A 19,709-nucleotide genomic window follows, 5' to 3' on the forward strand; every position below is an offset into this window, starting at 1 on the left:
GCTTAGAATATTTTCGGGAGAGGAACATTAACTTCCTTTCTTCCCAGACCTCCACGAGGATAAAATGGATATTCCGTACTCCGAGTACCCCGCCACGAATAACGAGGAATGCAGCACGTTGTCCTCGCTGTCACAAACCACGAGACAAATACCAACCTCAAAATTAATTTGCTAATACCCTAAGAGGTAGCACGGTGACACAGCGGTGCAGCGAGGGGGATATTTTAGGAGATAATTCCCGCCCCAGATCTCAGAGAAATTTTTTAATAAAAATATTTTCATGCGACAAATTTGACATTATTAATAAAAATATGAGGGGGAAGGATGGCTCACGAAAAAAACATCAAAATATTCGCACAGCCCTAAAACTCACCATTTATCTTTTAAAAAAATCTGGGGAAGTGCCCCCACACCTCCCGCTTACCCTGGCAGGTATTCCATACCCCCCACACCCTTCAGAATTAGGTGTGCCTAAAACCCCCTTTAGCCTAAATTCCTAGCTGCGCCCCTGCGGTGATATGCCTACGTTTAATTTTACCTAGACTCTAACATTACGACGTTGATATAATTAGTTTTTTGTCCCAACGCCAGAGATATTCAGTAATTGTTGCCAAAAATTTTAGACGCATTGAAAAGTAGCCTTTTAAGAGCCTAGAGCAGTATTAGGATAAAAAAAATGCAATTCCAAGAGAATATACCGACGACAAAACAGATTTTTTTCTGAAAGGTTTTCCGGTATAGTGAAAAAAGGAATACATATCGAGTAATTTTGTGAAATAGAGAACTTAATTTTTTTCAGCGGAACTTGTACAAGGGCGCAGTGTATCCAAGGAGTCCCACCAAAAAAAAAAAAAAAAAAAAAGAGACACATGAAGCACGCATGGCACGTCCCCTATCTTGGTGACCTCAGCGTTATTCCGCGTACGGCGAAAGAGCAAACTCGTTTGAACAGTCGACGATATTTAAGAGTCGATAGATAATACGACCGGAAATCATCGTCAGAGACGGAATGGAGCTTCTGTATTGAATGATATAAGGGAAATAGGGAAGGCGCAGAGGAAATGCTGGGGAGACATTTTAGGCTAGGGCTCATAAAAGCGCGGCTCGTAATTTCCCCGAAGGCGTTCCTCAGTTCTCATTTCACCACGCGAAAGCTGGGCGAATGCAGAAATATACTTCCGAGAAGTGCAAAGGTGCAGATACAGACAGAGAGGGAGGCTGTGAGCTTACTATATGGGAGACTGAACAGGTATCACGAGCGTCACAAAATTGCACTGGTAGGTTGTGTGAGTCACATTTTAGGACAAGACTCCGTTAAAATATCAAAACCTTTTTCTTCAAGGGGGTCACAAAGTAGCTACTCAGATCGCTAAATTCCTATACTGTATTTCAGCGAACAAATAAGTTGAATTACTACGTTGAAATCCACTTAATTCACATATACGTGCATGGTGTGGTTTACTTCATTTTACTCCTCATTCGACTTAGCTTTATAGCTCGTTGCTCGCCGGGTATTTCCGTTTACTCTTTAATTGCTGAACTAGTTAGCCTAACAAAGCCAGCAGTATAGCTGTGCGAAATTGTCGCTCTTTGCGACAATAAAACACTATCGCAGAGACCAAATGCAGTTCAAGTTTCTTCATTAGACAATTCATCTATGTTTTCAAACAGTTTATGCAGCCATTTCTAGTTTTATAAAAGACTAGGCATCGATTTATTCTTATCACAGAAGAATTTAATTTATGTGAGTGCTAGCGCGTAAAAGTTGTAGTTATACATAAAATACGACATCAGTATTTTTCCGAACCAACCGTAAAATAATAGAGTCCCTCTCAATAGCTTAAGTAACCATAACATATGGTGGGATGGTGGGTATTTACAATATATCTACAACGCAAAAATGCAACTACAATTTAACTAAAACTACATCGGTAACTGCAATGCAAAGAAGTAATTCCGGTGTAAAAAAAATTCACGCAATAAAAATCCGCTAACCTGCTTCCCATGGTAGAATCATATTCTTTTACAGATTGGCTGACTTTTCAGCGGCCAAGTACCAATTTGAAAGGGTCAGATTATATAAGTTCACATTCTGAAAAGGTTATGATTATTAAGGTCACATTCTGAAAAAAAACACAAAATCTCTATTCTAACACGACTTTGTAATTAATCAGTTACTTCACAACAATTACTCTGGTAATATATTTTGAACGTTGATATAAACTCGTTCTATGATTAAAAATAAACGATTCTTCGTCTTCTTTCGAATATCGCCTTATTTAAATTCGTTAATCGATAAAAATTTCATTTAGATACATATTTTTTTGCTTCTATGATTCCACTCGAACGGTTCTTGTTTCCTCGATTAATCATTCAGCTACATATTTTTGTCTTAATGGGGATCGAGCTGTTGTGGTGGCTAGTGTGTTGGCTTCCCACCCCGTGGGCTCGGGATCAAATCCCAGAGGTAGCAGAGAATTTTCAGAGACTACCTGATCCCTGCTTTAATGTTGTGTGGAGGGCATTTCAAGCACAACACTCAGTCCGTCGGATGGGACGTTAATAAGTGGTCCCCTTTCATTTTATTTATAGCTGCTAGTCATTTATTGCTGCAAGTTAAGTGTAATAAATAATATTTAAAGCGTTAAATCCCAGCTATTCATTTTGAAAAACTCGGTATTATTGGATAGGTATTTTGGCGTGTTTTTGTACATCCCTAATCGCTATCACAAGGGTTTGAACCAGGGTTGGCAAGTAATACGAAACGAAAGTCAAAACCAGTAAAATTTCAATAGTTTCGTTCCCGGGAGCGAAATTTAGAAACGAAACGAAATGGATTTAAACCCGGGGAGCTAAACTCAGGGTCGACACGAAATCGGAATCAAAATTACTTCGGGTCGAAACTTAACTAAAACCACTCTGGGACCAAACGAAACGCAGACAATGTGTCGCACCGTAGGAACCACATGCTTCACATTCGAACTGTTTAGTTTCGATCCACGCACCGAGTACGAAGTATGGTTGAATGAAGAAGAGGTGCGGCCTACCGCCATTAGATGCATGGGGCACTCATATTTTTACCACTAACAGGAGAACGGTGAACGCAAACTGGCCATTCGAATTTTAAGCTCAATGCTATAACCTCTCTAGGCGTACGTCAAACGTAATGGGTCGAAACTATTCCCTCTTATCCCCCTCCACTCAACTTCTTGGATCGAAACTTAACTATGAGCAGCGGAGTTTGAATGTAATGTTTCGTACCGGATTGAAACTTAACTTCTTGGTGATTTTAATTTCGTCCGGGAAAGAAACTAAACCTAGGCCTCGTATTTTCGTTTCCCTCCGGGTCGAAATAAAACATTTTCGTTTCGTTTCACTTGCCATCCCCGGTTTGAACTTGCATTCACCTAGTCGAAGCCCAGTACTCCACCCACCGTGTCAATATAACCCCCATTGGCGAAGGCTGGCATGCGCGTGCTCCGTTAAATAGAGTCCGCAATCTTGGCACCCTATGCGTCAATGCCGGCTACTGCGTTCCAAGAGTTCGTTGGCTACTTGTCCGGCGAGGCTGAAGCGCTGCCATCGCCAGAGAAATATGAAGCGTCTTGCGTGGTGCTTACGCCGAGCTTGATCCGTTTGGAATCCTGACTGGTGGACTGCGCACTCTACACCATTGGTTTGTTCGCTTTAAGTATCCGAGCACTCACGGAATAGGTTCACGACTGGATGATTCGGTCCAAATAATTTTTTCCCGTTTAGTTGAAAAAATGCTTGGCCTTCACAGACAGGACATCATTCGAGGGTTATAGGCACAATAAGGGTACAGAGAGTGTATAGGCATAAATAAGTTCTAATATTTTTAACTGAGCACTTTTTTCAACTATATGTACAGGGTGTATCAGGAGGAATCTGCAATACTTCAGGATGTGGTAGGGGAGATAATTTTAAGCATTGTTTTTCCATAAAAATGGGGTCGAAACTCCTTAGTTACTGAGCTTAGAAACGCAAGCATTTATTTGGATTCACTCTGGAGCTACCATGAAAACTGTTATTCTAGGGTATCCAGCCCTCTCGACTTATATTCAATACTCTGAATTTTAAGGGTATTTAATAATTAAGGCTGGAAGAAAATGCGCGATTATAATTGTCTGAAAAAAATTATCCTTGAGCTTAATTAAATGAGAGATTTGATCGAATATCGACAATACCATTGCGCAATCTTACCTACCCATTTTGAGATTTATTGTTCCAGACAATTACTATCGCACGTTTTCGTCCAATCTTAATTCTTTAATGTCATTCAAAATACAAAGTATTAAAAAAATGTCAAAAAGGCTGGATACCAAAGAGTAACCGTTTCCATGGTAACTGCAACGTGCATCAAAAAATGCTTGCGTTGTCATAGCTCAGTAACTAATGAGTTGCGACCCCATGTTTATTGACAAAACAATGCTTAAAATTGCCTCCCCTATCATCTCCTGAAGCATTGCAGATTCCTCCTAAAACACCCTGTATAAGCCGATTGTGACTCCATTTTCATGGTAACTAACGTTTTTTTGCTTCAGTTACTGCATTCGTTTGCTAATAACTCAAAATGAAGTCCGGCGGCAAACCTGATTTTTATTTATATCATTCATGCGGTATAAAGAATATTGTATAAGTTTTTTTTCCGTATTAAGTTCCGTCCCTATGACAATTTATTTAGCACTAATAAACTTATTTCGTAGATATCACCTTATGAACCCGTTAAAAATGGGTATTTAAAATGAAATACCCGGAAAATATAGCGCAGAAAGCCTATTTTTTGTGGGAGTCAGTCCTTGAGGTAGTACAATTACATGATCATATTTGGAAATTAAATGAAAATTTCTCATTTCTCGTACCAGTACTCTTAAGGGGAAGATGACGCTTAAGAAGACGTATCGCTCCTGCTCTGCCAGTCTGGCTTTCTGATTTTTTATGAATCTAAAACCTTCCCTAGCATCCTTAAATTTTCAGTGAATATTGAGTTCAAAATTTACCTATACCCTGAGAAAAATTTTAGGATGATAGCTAGTGACATTTGTACAAATTATGCATCTAAGAGCTTTTTGGCTTCCAGTTTGCATAGGCGGAATCTGTGGTTACCGTGCAACCTGCGTTCCGTATTAAGTTCGGTTGTGATCCTCCAGGTGATAATGTCTCCACTACCTGACCTTTCAGCATTAAGAAATAGAATTGAAGCAGTTGTTGCAACAGTGGGTAACATGCATGAAATTTGTTCATCATGCAAGTATCACTGAATAGGCAATTTTCTTGCGAGTCCAAATATATACGCCAAAACTCTCCTAGTATTCCACAAACGTCATTAAATGCTAATGAAAAGTGCTCGAATATCGCTTGAAGTCACCTGACCTGAAACGCCTCCTGACGTCATCGGACGGTACACCATTCACTTCGCTAGAAGACTAGAGCGGTAGAGCCTTGAATGCAATACATCGAAGAAAAAATAGCAATTATTTTCGCCAAATTTGCTTTGAGCCCCTGTGTAGCTTGATTTTATATCCACTTCCTCAGTCCGCCATCAGTGGATACCGTACCGTGACGTCATACTCCGATGACGTCGTGTTTTCAAGCAGCCGATGAAGATTAATTTTTAAAGACTCATAACTCATTGTCAGCTAAAAAACATTATTCGTTCGCCAGATTTACGGCGAGTACATTCGAGGTAGTGACCTTCTTATTATAGTACTTTTAAAAAATTGTGCATATTCCCCATTACTCTAGAGGCACTAATCAATGCTTGGGAAGAACTCCCTCATCGGTGCCCACATTGAACACTTGTAGGCTTTTACATAAAACTCTTTGAGCTGTTCTTGTATCTGATGTACATGATTTATGGCTGTGTTTTTGGTGTAATGAATATTAGAAAGCGTTCATTTTTAAACACCCGGTATATTAATTAATTAAACTAGGTTCCTAATACGTCATTACCATATGGATATTTGATATGGCAATAGGAATATGTGCGTCACCCTAATCACGATAATTATAACAGTAGATGTTGCGAACATTGTTTGTATGATCCTGTATTACAAACTCATTTTGTAATATCACCTTTTTTACGTATCGTTTTCATGTTATCATTAATAAAAGTAACGAAATAAAATCAATCTTTCACCGAATTAATTTCCATTCCCCCATGTTTCCAATATTGATACAGCGTCTCTAGTTCCCACGTTGACTACAAATACGCATATTTATAAGGCCTCGCTAAAATAAACAATCGAACCAATCATTTTATCCGCACCATTGAGCTTTAAAATACGCCTCCTAAAAGTCTTATACATTTTTTAAAAATGCGTCGACACTGTAGTACTTGTCGTGAGAAAATATTAAATTCCCAATAACTGAAGTTTGTTTTTCTTTTACAATGCCAATTTTTTTATATTGTGAAGCGTGCGGTGTTTACATTCAGAATCGAAGTAATACTTCGAATACAATCGAAGTAACATTTCGGTACGATTCCATTTAATGACGGATTACCAACAACACACGCCGGGTTCGAATATAAGCAAGGTACCACCCTGTTTTGAGCCAGGAACGCGTTGACAATGGAGTTCGATGCAGAAATCATTTCAGCATGTTAAATCTGGCTTAGCACCGTAAATAGCAAGCAAATGTGAGAAGCAGAAGAATATATGAAATTAAATCCGAGACGTGCCCCGAATAGAAGATATATGAAGAGGGCAACGAATTGATATGAATCATATTTGAATTGAGACAAGGATACTACATACCATGCTTAAATTAGGGGGTAACGAATTGAGTTTCTCCAGCAAAATGAAACTCTACATGCTACTCGTACTCGTAAGACGTGATAAAAAGAAATTAATTTAGCATAATGCATCACAAATCAGAAATGTTACAATTCTGGAGTTGAAATTTAAAAAACCCCTTAAGTGATCAATTCAAAACCATAAAATACCAGTGACAAATAGGGAAACAATTTTATAAATATAAACATTTTAATATAAAATCTTTAGTATTAACATAAAAGGACGATTTATAAACATTTTGAGCTTTACTCAACGGTTGTTAGTCAAATACATTTCGTTTTTCGTTCACCAATATACAGATAGTATTCATTAAGCATCAGTGGAACATTTATTTTAGTAGACATTTATTTTAAGGCAAGGACAAATCGTCTGGTCTAAGGAATGTTCGAAATAGCCATTGAAGAATACATATTTCCATTTCCTACCACAAGGAGATTTAGTTAGCAAGGAATATGTCTCAAGGACGTGAACCTTAAACTCCTTTTTTGAAAATAATGCACAAAGCAACTACTCTAATCACCATATGGAACATGTTACCGCAGACATCTTGATAGTCCAAGAACTCGGATGCAACGTTTTCTCTTAATAATTACTCCTCGGGACACCGTAGCTTGAAACATCAGTTGTGAAGAAAAAGCTTAAAGAATAAAATTCAATCCACTCACTGCAGCGAATTTAAATATTTAAACAAGGAAACAATTTACCGCAACTCACACTTGAAGCATACTTCTCGACATCTATAAGCAACAATCCGTGGATAAATCAAGGGTGGAGACATTCGAAATGCGGAACAACAAAAGAATGTTTAAAATCAAATGGATCGATCTAGTGAGCAAAGAGGAAGTCCTAAGAATAATGCGAGAGAAGAGAGGCCTTAAGAAAACCTTGATAAGTAGGCGGAACAACTTAATCGGCCATATCTTAAAGCATGATGCTCTGATGAAGACAATCGTCGAGGGACGGTAGTAGATGGCTACAACAGAAAAGGAAAACCTCTAATAAATATATGGAGCAGATAAACAAAGAATGTGAAAAGGAAAAAATAAGTGATTGTGAAAAGAGTATCTGATACGAGACCTGCCCGAAAAGCCGCGACTAACTAATCTTAAGAGTGTTGTCCAGTGATGATGATGAGAGTAAAAGGCATTAAAAATTTGGAGACAAAAAAAAAGAAGAGTACGGTGAATAATGGAAGACTTAGACGATTGAAAAATATTATTCACGATCAGGATAAGAGACCAGACCCACAATTGAGCAAAGAGTGCTTGAGCGATCCAACTACCCCGGTGTCGATAAAATTAACGCGCACCCCAAAATGAACGCTATAAAATCGAGAAATGGAAGACATTTCCACCGCAAATGATTATGGGAAAATATCCATTGGCCTGATTAATATCGAGCGATTCACGCCGCTAAGCCGTTATTCAGCAATAGGAAAATTTTATAACCTTTAGGAGTAAAGTCTTGAATTCCATAAATGCCAAATTTTTCGATTCAAAATGTTCCCATCCTATGACAGGGGTCGCTAGGGTAACGCTAGGGTAAGGGTAAGGCCACTGATAAGTCGAAAGTAATGATAAGGCACCAAGCTGGAATGTTTCCCGGGGTAAATTCATTTTCCAAAACATTATCGCGGCTGACCCCTAATCTGCATCAGTCTGAAACTATCGCGGCTAACGCCTAATCAGCCGTGATAGTTTCAGGTTTCACTCTCGGTACAAGCCAATCACTTTTAACGAGGAAAAATTGTATTTTCAAGGATTTTTACCCGGATTAGTCAAATCTCATATAATAAGCAAAGGAAAGTTGTCAAATCAATTTTACGAACAAACAAGCAAATGAAAGGAGCAAACGAATACTCTGTAGGGATGAGCTTATCTTGAAGTTAGCCGCTGGCAAGAGAAATTTAGGATAGGATTGGAGTTCGTTTTCCCATACCAATATCACATTTCTAAGAAGTTTTTACTAATAATTCGCACCGTTAAGATTACTTTTGGTAGAAGCACCGGGAGCCGGATACGAACCCAAGATCCTCCGGTACGTATTCCAGCGCTTAACCCGCACCAGCCTTTTGAAAGCCAGCGTTATCAATAGTACATTCACATTTTCCAACTGAACTTCAAACTCGAATATCGAGATGGCCGATGATATTCAAGGGTAGATCTCACTCCAAAATGAGCCATTGGTCAAAGAAATGCTTACATTCAGGGTAGCGGTATTTCCTTTCCCTGTGCCCTTTAGGATTTCTAATATATTTCGATATTCAGAAAATTCGCTGAACAGGAATTTTAGCGCAAATTAAAAGAATCAACAGGGTTATGAACCCGAGAACTTTCGAAAATTATTCCTCCGCTGCATTCATATCCTCAAATTTTTCTTTGGGCAAGAATTTTTCATGTGCTTACGGAAGAGAGATACGGCTTGCTTCTACGACTTCTACGAGGTTGTTAGGTTATTATGCCAGTGGGCCTCTGAATTTGATGGAATAAAATTACTACATAATTCCTTATTTCCTATGCTAAATTCCATATAAGTAATAATCCTATATTGTTTTCTATACGCGGTGGCTCCAGTAATCAATAATAAAATATATCCATGCCATAAAAAATACGCGCACTTGTAACTTGAAAAAAAAAATTTCAATGGCATACAAGTTTCATCATTCATTAAAGTTTCAACCTCCTCCAGACTAGCGAAAAATAACGCGAATCTAATTAAGTCAAGATCCACAGTTCTTTTGTATGGTATTAATGTTTTAAAGTTACGACCGTCATTTACGGTAATTTGCATCATTGAATGGGGTTAGGAGTATGAGGGGTGGCGAGAAACCTAACTTCAAGAGCAGCTGGCGTATCCCTACTACGACACCAGGGGATCACAGCTCAACGCCATACTTGACGGACGGAGTGTTGAACTTGAAATAACCTACTCATAACACCTCATCTGAAATTCTCCTAATCTAGGATTTGAACCCGGATAATTAACGCGTTCAGGAATGAAATAGGGAAGGTGGCTATGGGAACACATATTTTCTTGCTTATTTATCACCACAGTTATCAATCACTGTCTTTATATTACCTATACTGCTTTTAATTCACACTGGACTATAAAGAAAATCATATCCTATATTTTTTAACAAAGCACTTGAGACTTGGATTCGGGGGCGGAGGGAAACGGGGGCACATTCTCCGTGCACCCAACCCCCAGACGCTTGAAAAATAGACAAGATTTTTAGTACGGTTATCATTACGTTCGTTTTGTTTTTTTGTATTATGGAGACTCAATCAATTAATTTCTCATTAATAACATTCATATTGAAACAAAGAGAATATTTCGTGATTATTGTTGTACATTGTTTTTAATCTCAAATATGAGAAGACCGTTTGCCTGTCAGCCCCCCCCCCCCCCCCTCAGCAAAAATCCTGAATCCACTCTTGCTTCAGGATGCGGCAACCTTTTCATGTATTAAGATCGTAGTTTGCATGGGCAAAATTAGCGGAACGCAGGACTATGTTTACTCCGCAACATATATATCAGTAAATAACTTGCGTTGAAATGAAGCAATTTAGGCTCGCCATAAACACCCTCATTAATTAATTTATTACATTAATGTTTAGGAAGCCGAATGAAAGTGTAGCATAGTTGGTTCTCATTGTAAAGCGAAATACACTATATAATACAACTCTCATTCTTTATTTCGTTGAAATGAGAAATGCTTTATAGTTTCATGAGGCATATGCACCTGTTTCGAGGGTTACACGGAGCCTACGAGTAACAGGCTCCTGCTATATACTCTTCACAACCCTAATTATTATTCTTTGACATATTTTATTCAAATTTTTGACACAAGTGCCCAGGGGCGAATCCAGGATTTTTTTTTGGAGGGGGGGGCACAAGGATACCTCGTAATACAAAACAAACGCAATGATAATGGGACTTTACTAAAATCTTCCTTTAGGTTCTGGGGGGGGGCACGTTCCCCCGTGCCCCCCCCCCCCTAGATCCGCATATGCAAGTGACGTTTAATGTTGCAAGGATTCTAATTACGCAGGGACTATATTCTGTGCTACTGAAAATTTGGAATTATTAGTACTAGGATATAAAACCGTTTTCCGAAGTGTTGCTGAGCTTCAATTAAATACAATTCTCGAGTATTTATAAAAAATAACTGCATACTTCAGGCTTTAAGTTGAGAAACCTTTCCATCAAGAAAACAAAATTGTTACGCCTTTTCAAGCTTTAATTATGCTATTAGATGGGCACAACCGTAACCACCGAGAGAGAAGCCCTCAACAATACTTTTAAGAGTGACGTCAACGTAAGTGATAGCAGAGAGACTGAAAAACAAGATGAAAAAATTCGCCATTAATATTTTTGAATAATAAGCTCTTATACAATTCAGTGGTTACAAAGTAGTGCTTTTATCATTTTCCTGACGATTTCTATATCTTACTAACGTGTCGTGCAAACTGTGAAAATCGACGCTAAGTGTCTTTATTTCAATTCCTATCGGAGGAGCTACTCGGAGGAAAGAAGTTACGTGCGACCGAGAGGAAGAAATTTCATCCATTGAAAGGAAGCAGGAAAGTGAACAAATTAGTATTTCTCTCACATTATAATTATTTAATTAGTTTACCCAATATTAATGTTGTTGTTTCAGTGGTTTGAATATTACTTGTTATTGGAGCATTTTTCACGCGATGGTAGCAAGACTCGTGCATCTATAAGAAGGACACACTCCTAAATGATTATAAGTTCACATCTACATTAGTCATTCATATTCGAATGTAAAACCATTCGCGTAGTGACATATTATAGTCATAAAATATATAAAAGAGGCGGAATAGACAATAGTTTTAACCGTGAAAACTTATTCAAAATTAGTAACCATGCCATGCGGTTGTACTAAGCGATAGAGGATATGCATTGTGCGCGATACTCAATAAAATTAGTGAGTCAGTCGCACACATCTTTTTATCCATGTTTCTTGTTATATAAGGGAAGATTAATGAATACATTTTATTAGAAGATGAATACCATGAATTCAGTTAAAAAGATAGTTATTAAACACGGAAAAGCATTTATTTCGGTCAGAGGCCAACCATTTTGCTCATTTTTACTATTTTTTTCCTTTTGTTAGAGGAATTTTTTTACCAAATAATAGAAAAATACTTTTCATTAACTTTCATTACGTTTTGTCACAAATAAAAGTTTTCAATAGATTTCGTATGAAATAAAATTTATCCAGTTAACTCATTTATCAAAAAAAATATTTTCTTAGTAATCGTATTAAGTACTGGCTTTGTAACCGTATCTTTGGCTACCCTTTGGTGAATTTGCTTGCTAGAAACAATTATTAATTTAAGCAACAATTCCAGTAAAAAATCATGATATTTTAAAATATTTCCGGCGGAAATTGTCCACACTAGCTGATCCGTTCACTCGTCTATAATGAAATAACACGTAAGGGAAATGACGGCTAAAGTGAAAAGTGAAAAGGATTTTTTTACAAGAGCACTTGGTAGATTGGTAGGTATAGAGGGCAATGCAACACTTTTATATTTTATCCAATGAAATACCTCTTGACGATACCCAGTGCTCTTATGTTCAGTTTCAACAGGTACTAAGAAAAGGTTGTCATTTTTGAAGAACCTTATTCGATGTAACTTATGAAGAACTTAGTGAATAGGGTAAAAAAAACTCAAGCCCTCAGTGAAAACTGATAGATATAACCTTTATTACAACGAGAACTAAGTAGGATAGCTATTCTCATTGTCTCCTCAAAACCAGTTTCAAGCAAACTTATTTGTTTACTTCAAAATTATTTACATCATAGAGTTGAAATAGAACATTTCACACGCTTATCTTGTCATTTGTAATTTTCAAGTAGGACTACGTCAAAACATAAATATACCCAGTGCACTGAAATTCTAGATAAATTAATTACCAAGCCTTTTAAAATGTCACCTTCTCCTCACTTAAAATTTTACGACCATTATCTCGGTTCTCGAAATGCTATTCAGGTCTACTCAAATGAACCATTTGTGGAGTGTAGGTGTAATATCAAGAGTCAAGGAATATGGTACTCTGGATAAAGTAACTTAACAGACATAAGAGATTGCTTACTGAATATAATAACTCCCCCATTATCACGGAAGAATTTTTTCTTACTCGACCAATTGTAAATATACTGAACTTTGCTCAGTACCGACAATTTTGGACGATTGGAAGGTGGAATAACTGTGTGGAATATGTGAATGTCACCTTATGCCAAAATCTTTTCATGATATAGTCTTGCTGTGTAAGTAGGGTTTTCAACGTGAGTGTGACAGAGTCCAGATTTGGAAACCATAATTATTCATAGAAAATAACTTATATGGTATATAAACAGGTGCGGTAGCAAGGGGGCAGATACAAGCGCAGATTACAGCCGAGTGAATGATGAAGGCTGGTTGCAGAGATCAAATTGACCGAGTAAAGTATTGGTCAACCCGCTGGTGGATCCAGATATCCACTTTCAACTAGATAAAATGGTAATTTTGTTCATTTGTCGAATATATGCAGGAGAGGAGAGTCCCAAACACCAAAAAGTTCACGGATAACTCCGGGCGCCGGGGCACCGATCCGATTACCCAGCCACTGACAACCCGTCCCGGGTGAAAATTTTCGTAACCTCCCGGACCCCCACTACTACTGGGAGATTACCTCTTATGCTCACCACCAAGCTAGCCCCCCCCCCACCCCCCTCCCCTGATGCCCCTAGCCTGGATCCACCGCTGGATCAACCTCATCCTAAACAGCACGCATTACAAGTCTTATTTGAGGGGCTTATGACTCTAACTGCAATGTAAAATTAGGCTGGCAGTGAAAACCTCTTTTATTAGAATTGTCATTAGGGCTCCAAAGCAGTGGATATTGCTAAAATATAAATAATGGCTGCAGAATCTATTTAAAAGCGGAAAAAAAGACTTGGAAGCTTAAAATATGGCATTGAAGGCATGGCATTTGCAAGAGACTAAATGTTGGCTGTTGCATGTTATACAATGGTTTTAGCAATAAATTGGTGTGAATTTATTTACCTTGTTATTATTTAACCAACTTAATACAGTGGCGCAGCGATGGGGGGTTTTTGGGGATAAACCCCCCACCCAGAGCTCACAGAAATTTTTAAGTTAAATCTATTTTACTTAATTGGATTAATATTGCTTATAGAAAAATGTGAGGATTAATAAAATATCCCTCAGAAGGCCGTAAAAAATCACCATTTTGAACCATTTATCTTAATATTTTTCCGGCGGAAGGTCTCCGCACCTCCCGCTTACCCTGGCGGGTATGCTAATCCCCTCAAGCCCCCCAGTACTATTTGCGCTTGAAACCCCCCCTTGTCTTAATTCCTGGCTGCGCCCCTGACTTAATATATAAATAATATTAGCTGTGGATTGACATACGCGGTGCCAATAGATGTGTGGCGACATTTCAGAAAAGGTGAGCGAGATTTTTGAGTGTTTTACTTTCCTTGTTTAAATTATATATGAATAAAATTGTGTTAGCAATAGTTGCTAATTCTTTCAGGTAGTGAGCAATTAATAATTTTTCATGCGTCACTCTTTTTCAAATATTTTCTTTTCTATTTTCTGTACGTATGTTTTCAAAGAAGTGCTACGGGTATTTAATCGAGCAACGTATTCAAATTCCCAACTCCTGATATTACTTTGATGCCTATTTATTCAATACTGCCAACTATTTAGTCGCAAGATACATCCGCAAAATCACCGTGTTTAATTACCATGTAATAACGTGGAACTGTATTATTCGAAGTTTCTTTTATCCCAAGACAATTTACCCCTCATCATTCCATGGCATAAGTCAGTTAACGTGTGCTTTTATCTCCTGTGCCACTTGTAATGACGTCAATAATCGTTGTGGTAGCCTTCTCTCTGGTGGTTAAGGGGTTTCTCGGGTTCCGTAACATAATTTAAGGAAGAATTAGCTACGCACGAAAACCCATTAAAAGCCACAAATGAACCATACAAAATTTAATTCTTTTGTGTTCCATATAAATAAGTTATCTGCCAATCCATTAACCCCCTCATTCCTTCCTCCCTTATCCCTTTTCTCGGTTAATATAAAGAACCGCCCCTAAACTCATTATTACCCAATACTGCTTCTAAGTAACATCAAAAACGTTCACATTTTCAGCTCTATTAAGGAGAGAAATTCTTCGTGTTTGCTCTAAAGTTTAAAGTAAAAATATGTCGCTGCCACAATAATTATGATTTAGTAAAAAAATGTTCACATTTTTTAAATGAAAAGAAATTTTTAAAATGAAATTTAATTTCTCCTAGAAGCAGCTCTGGGTTAGAAAGGGTTAATATACCTGCCGTAAATGATGGGAAAAGGGATTAAAGCACTTTGATCAGGAGGACTCACCTGACTTTAGGGACACGATCCCCTCCCTCGCCTCGCACAAATAGTCGCACACGCAAATTAGAATCCGCGATGCACCGACGGAGAGTCGACTCTTGACGCCGATTCCGCGTCTTCCAAAGGGGTCCACACACTCAACACCGGTCGGAAAGGGGAATGTGTGTTTTGGTACGTCTATGGGATGGCGGGAGGCACACCGAACGGGCGTGGGTGGTGGTGAAGATGATGACAGGGAAATGAGCCAAGACGAACCTTCTCACCCTACCCCTCCGTGGACCGCAAATTAGGGGAAGACGTCCGGTACGATGCACGAACACAGCGCCCGATACTAAGAAGAGGATTGAGAACTTCTTCTGGCCCACCTGGAGAGGATCCAAACCAGGGAGAAGGGAAGGAAATCTGCGGTCCACACAAGACGCCTTTCGGACAACGCTGCCTACGCTCACACGGCTCGACGGGGAAAGATTTAGAGCAAAAATCTCCCGCGACGAATACGCCTGACACGCACACTTAACGGCGATAAAATCTCCAGCCTCCCGAAACTTCAGAGAGACTGAAGCCAGACACACGTATTTCACACGTAAACCTACCCAAACCCAGCACCATATCCTCCTTTAAGGAGCATACTTTGAGACGGAATTTACTATCAGATCAACGCCTCCAACACGGCTCGTCGTCTCTGCGCGGACCGTCAGCTGATTTGTCGAGTGATGAACGAATCGTCAGCTACCTAAAGGGCTTTCAGCCCGCGAGATAAACGCCTACAAGAGTCCGTCGTGAGACTTCGTCGAACACGCCCACACGTATTTGGGGATAAACTTTCTTCGCGACGTTATCAGCACAACACGATCGCGATTTAAGGTAAATAAAATAAACAAGGACCGAATCAATGTGTGACTAAGGGCAGTCTGCATCTACGATAAAGGACCAAGCACAAAATTCTGCCCACGGAATTCTATGACTGGATATCAAGGTAGATGAAATATCATCTGAATCAGGAGGAAAACCTAAAACAAGCCCGCGGATGGAGAGAGTCCTGATACCTGTCCCTGCAACTCTACAATAACGACAGAGAAATATCCAAAGAATTTCGACTCTACTGTTCGAGGATAGTTTGTACGAGAGCGTTCACAAAACCATCCATTAAGGCGACATGGAAAGATAAGCACATCTAACTATCACTAACGGGACATCCATTGGGAAATTGGTTGATATATAAACATGGAACAGGACCAGAAGAAATAGCAACGTTCTGGAGGCACCGGAAAAAATAATATTGGACTCAAAAAACAAGTCCCTGTCTCGATAGCAATTCGAACATAATCTAACCCACGGATACGATATTTGTCACTTCCCGCGCGCGTCAGCCGTAGGGCTCCGACGATAAGTCAGCCGCGCTCTCCCCGAAGCGGTCCAAACCTCCCGTCACAATGAAGTGCCCAAGACTGCCAGGAGTGCGTACGAGAGGGCAGCTCGCATACCACCGCCCCGACCTCAAGGGATTGATTTCTTCCCCCGCCCCTATTCACGGCCGTCTCCGGTCCTAAGAAATAGGAGGCGCTGCGGAATCGAATTGAACCCGCGGAGAGTCAAAAACCTTTTTCTTAGACTTCACGCGGTCCAGACCTTCGACAACAGCGCGGATCTCTCCGACAACATCACTCGAACATTTCACCAACCTAAAAAGCGAGAGGCGTTTTGAATATCCTCAATGATACTCGATTACGACCGTAAATTTACTTCTTTCGTACAACGTTCGCGCGTCGTCTCCACGCGGACCGTCAGTTGGTTTGACAAGAGCTAAACGAATCGTCAGCCACCGAAGACGCCTTCAGTCCGCGAGCGAAACGTCGTGAACTTCGTCGTGCATGCCCACAGGTATTAGGGGAAAAGCTTCCTTCGCAACATAATCAGCCCAACACAATCGCGATCTTAGGTAAAAAGATAAACAAGTTCAGGACTGAAACAAACCTAATATCACGACTTTTTTCCGCACCCCGAATTTCTTGGAGTCCCGTACAGTAAACTTGACAATGACACAACACAATAGCTACCCTTCCATCAATACGAAAGTGTTTTAGTAGAAACGTATTTTCGAAAGCATCCAGAGAATTATTTAAGAGGAAACTCACGTCAGTGGCCAAGACAATGTATCTCAGGTCCAAGAGTGGGCGTGCCCAATTGTTTTATTCCGTGGGAGTCACTGGCCTCGAGAAATTCTTTCTTGCGCATTCATGAGGAAAAGAATAATGCCTGAGAACACTTCATCATAAGTTTCTATCAACTTTTCGAGAGGCATTTATCCAAAGCCTGAAGAACCGCGCCACAACGCCCTCAAGTCCGGACGTGGGTGTTACTTCACCGCAACGTCTCGCTGGAGTCCGCTGTGTTTACGATATCCTACCCCAACTTGAGGCATGGGGACCCAGGGACGAATTTGTCTCTGAGCACAACAGAAAATCCGAACGCCCACTAAAAGAACTTCCTCGTTTGCTTCACATGAGGAAAGGGCGACGTGATGGCAAGTTCTGTTCTTCTTTTGTTTTCTTCCGGATCTCTTGAGGGGGGGGGGGACAAATTTAATCACTTGGCACGATGATAATTGGTCCTTTCTTATTCCGAAGGATAGTTTTGAGTTGGGGGGAAGACTCCTCACCACTTCCCGTCCAACATTGTCGCCTCCTTCACCATTTGCAAACAATGAAGGAGCGATGTCCCGTGACGAGGAGCGACGCCTAGCCGGTGACCTTCTTGGGCACGGCTCCCAACTTGGTTTCCGCCAGCGAAGACGAACGCGCGCGAGTGGCGAAAGAGAAATCAACTGAAAAAATTTTATACGACGAGACGCTCAGGCAGCTCCGACTGCACTGACCTCCGCCCAAAACCGTACTGGCCGCTGTCGCACCACGAGGACAGAGCAGGGGAAATAAAATGAATAAAAAGGACTTCCTCTCGGACCCAGTTTGGAGAGTCGTTTTTGTTGTCTATTTTTTTACCCGCAAGGGGATGGGTGCTCCCTACACTTGTTATCTTACGAAGGAAGTGTCATGGCCGTTCGGTCCCTCACTCCAGCCGACAAAACAAACAAGTACGTTTAAGTAGGCCTTCTTCTTACGAGTGAGCGAAAGCACAAAGGGTCACTTTACGTAACCGACACCACACGATATCGGCGTGAGCGGAGGAAACGGTTGGTGGGTGTGGTGCTCTTTCGGGTGTTCACCGCGATTGGACACCAGGGAGTTCAGCTCGTCACCATGTCGCACCGGCTGCAGCAGCGAACACGTGTCGACTCGGTGTCGCTCCGAAAGAGGACAGTCCTACCGCGGACGTCTTCATGGCAACCATGCGCTTGTTTTGCAGACGCGGAGGGACACTCCATTGCTCTTCCACGGACGGCGGAGGGACGAAGTAGCGCGCGAGCGGAAGACAAGCAAAAAAAAATGAGGACTGATATCTTTTTTTTTTAATTTTTCGCCATACTTTCACTTGGTCCCAAAGTCACCTTTCCAGACTGGAAGGACTAGAAAACAAAAACCAAAACACTTAGCGGGAGAGAAAAAATGTTATTTTCCTCCACGCACGCGCGAATCGAATGCCGATGCGCGAAAAACCGAATCTGCGACACAGTAGCGGGGAATGTAAACAAACAACAAGAAGTGGGTGAGTGGCGTTGAAAAGTTTCCTCAGTGCACTGTCATCAGGCGGGAATACTTGAAAAGGCTTCCGTGTCGGAAACAATATCACAATAAGGGGAGGGAGAGAGAAAAGTTGTAGAATTTCAATAAACAAAACACTGCCTACCGTTGTTAAGTCCAATCATCACTTCCAGTCATCTTTACTCCAATTTTTCTCGTCCCATTTCTTTATTTCCCATCATACCCACTCAAAGTTTTCACTGGCACCGTAAAGACGACAGGATCGGTCGATCACCACAAAACTTATTTTCTTTCTTTCCAGTCAGACATGCACTACTAAACTTATCTTTACTTGCTTCCTAATCACCCCTACCCATTCAATGAAGAGCCAACGTACGGAGGAACGGAATGTCTCAAGCGACACTGCAAGAAAAAACTTTCACCCGGCTCGCGAGTAAACACAAACACAACTCGTGAACTCGCCGGCCGAATACGAGCGAACGGTCTCTCGCGCCGCTGTCGCTATCTGCCGCCGGTTGCGTCGGCGACCAAAGCGCTCGGAACACTGTCGAGGGCGAACGGAGGGCCCGTAGCAGCGAGCCGCCAGCTCCCCTACCCTTCCTCCCCGCGCGCGTCTCTCTCGCTAGCGGTCCAATGCCAATGGCTGGCTGAGCGCGCCTCTGAAGGAGAGGGGGTGGGGGGAATGGGGTAGTGGGCGGGGAAGTGGAGAGGGGAGAAAGAGAGGCGGTTTGAGAGGGAGAGATACAGGAACGCAGTGCGTGGAGATGCTTCGGAAGGGTTGAAGGGGAGAGGGTTGAAACCGTAATTG

The 19,709-nt window shown here is 40.7% G+C and overlaps 1 protein-coding gene across 4 annotated transcripts in view; it reads right to left on the reverse strand.

The window, feature by feature from the left end:
• LOC124163368 (FMRFamide receptor) overlaps positions 1 to 19,451 on the reverse strand; it is a 682,967-nt gene extending 663,516 nt beyond the window's left edge. For 2 of the 4 annotated variants that reach the window (XM_046540241.1, XM_046540238.1), the window contains exon 1: positions 15,249 to 19,451. The gene's annotated coding sequence lies outside the window, so the exon portion shown is untranslated. The remainder of the gene's footprint in view (positions 1 to 15,248) is intronic. The other 2 variants (XM_046540240.1, XM_046540239.1) reach the window with 2 other exon arrangements.
• Between the last annotated feature and the right edge of the window lie 258 nt (positions 19,452 to 19,709).

The sequence above is a fragment of the Ischnura elegans genome, chromosome 8 (genome assembly GCF_921293095.1).
Source record: "Ischnura elegans chromosome 8, ioIscEleg1.1, whole genome shotgun sequence".
Taxonomy (NCBI): Eukaryota; Metazoa; Arthropoda; class Insecta; order Odonata; family Coenagrionidae; genus Ischnura; species Ischnura elegans.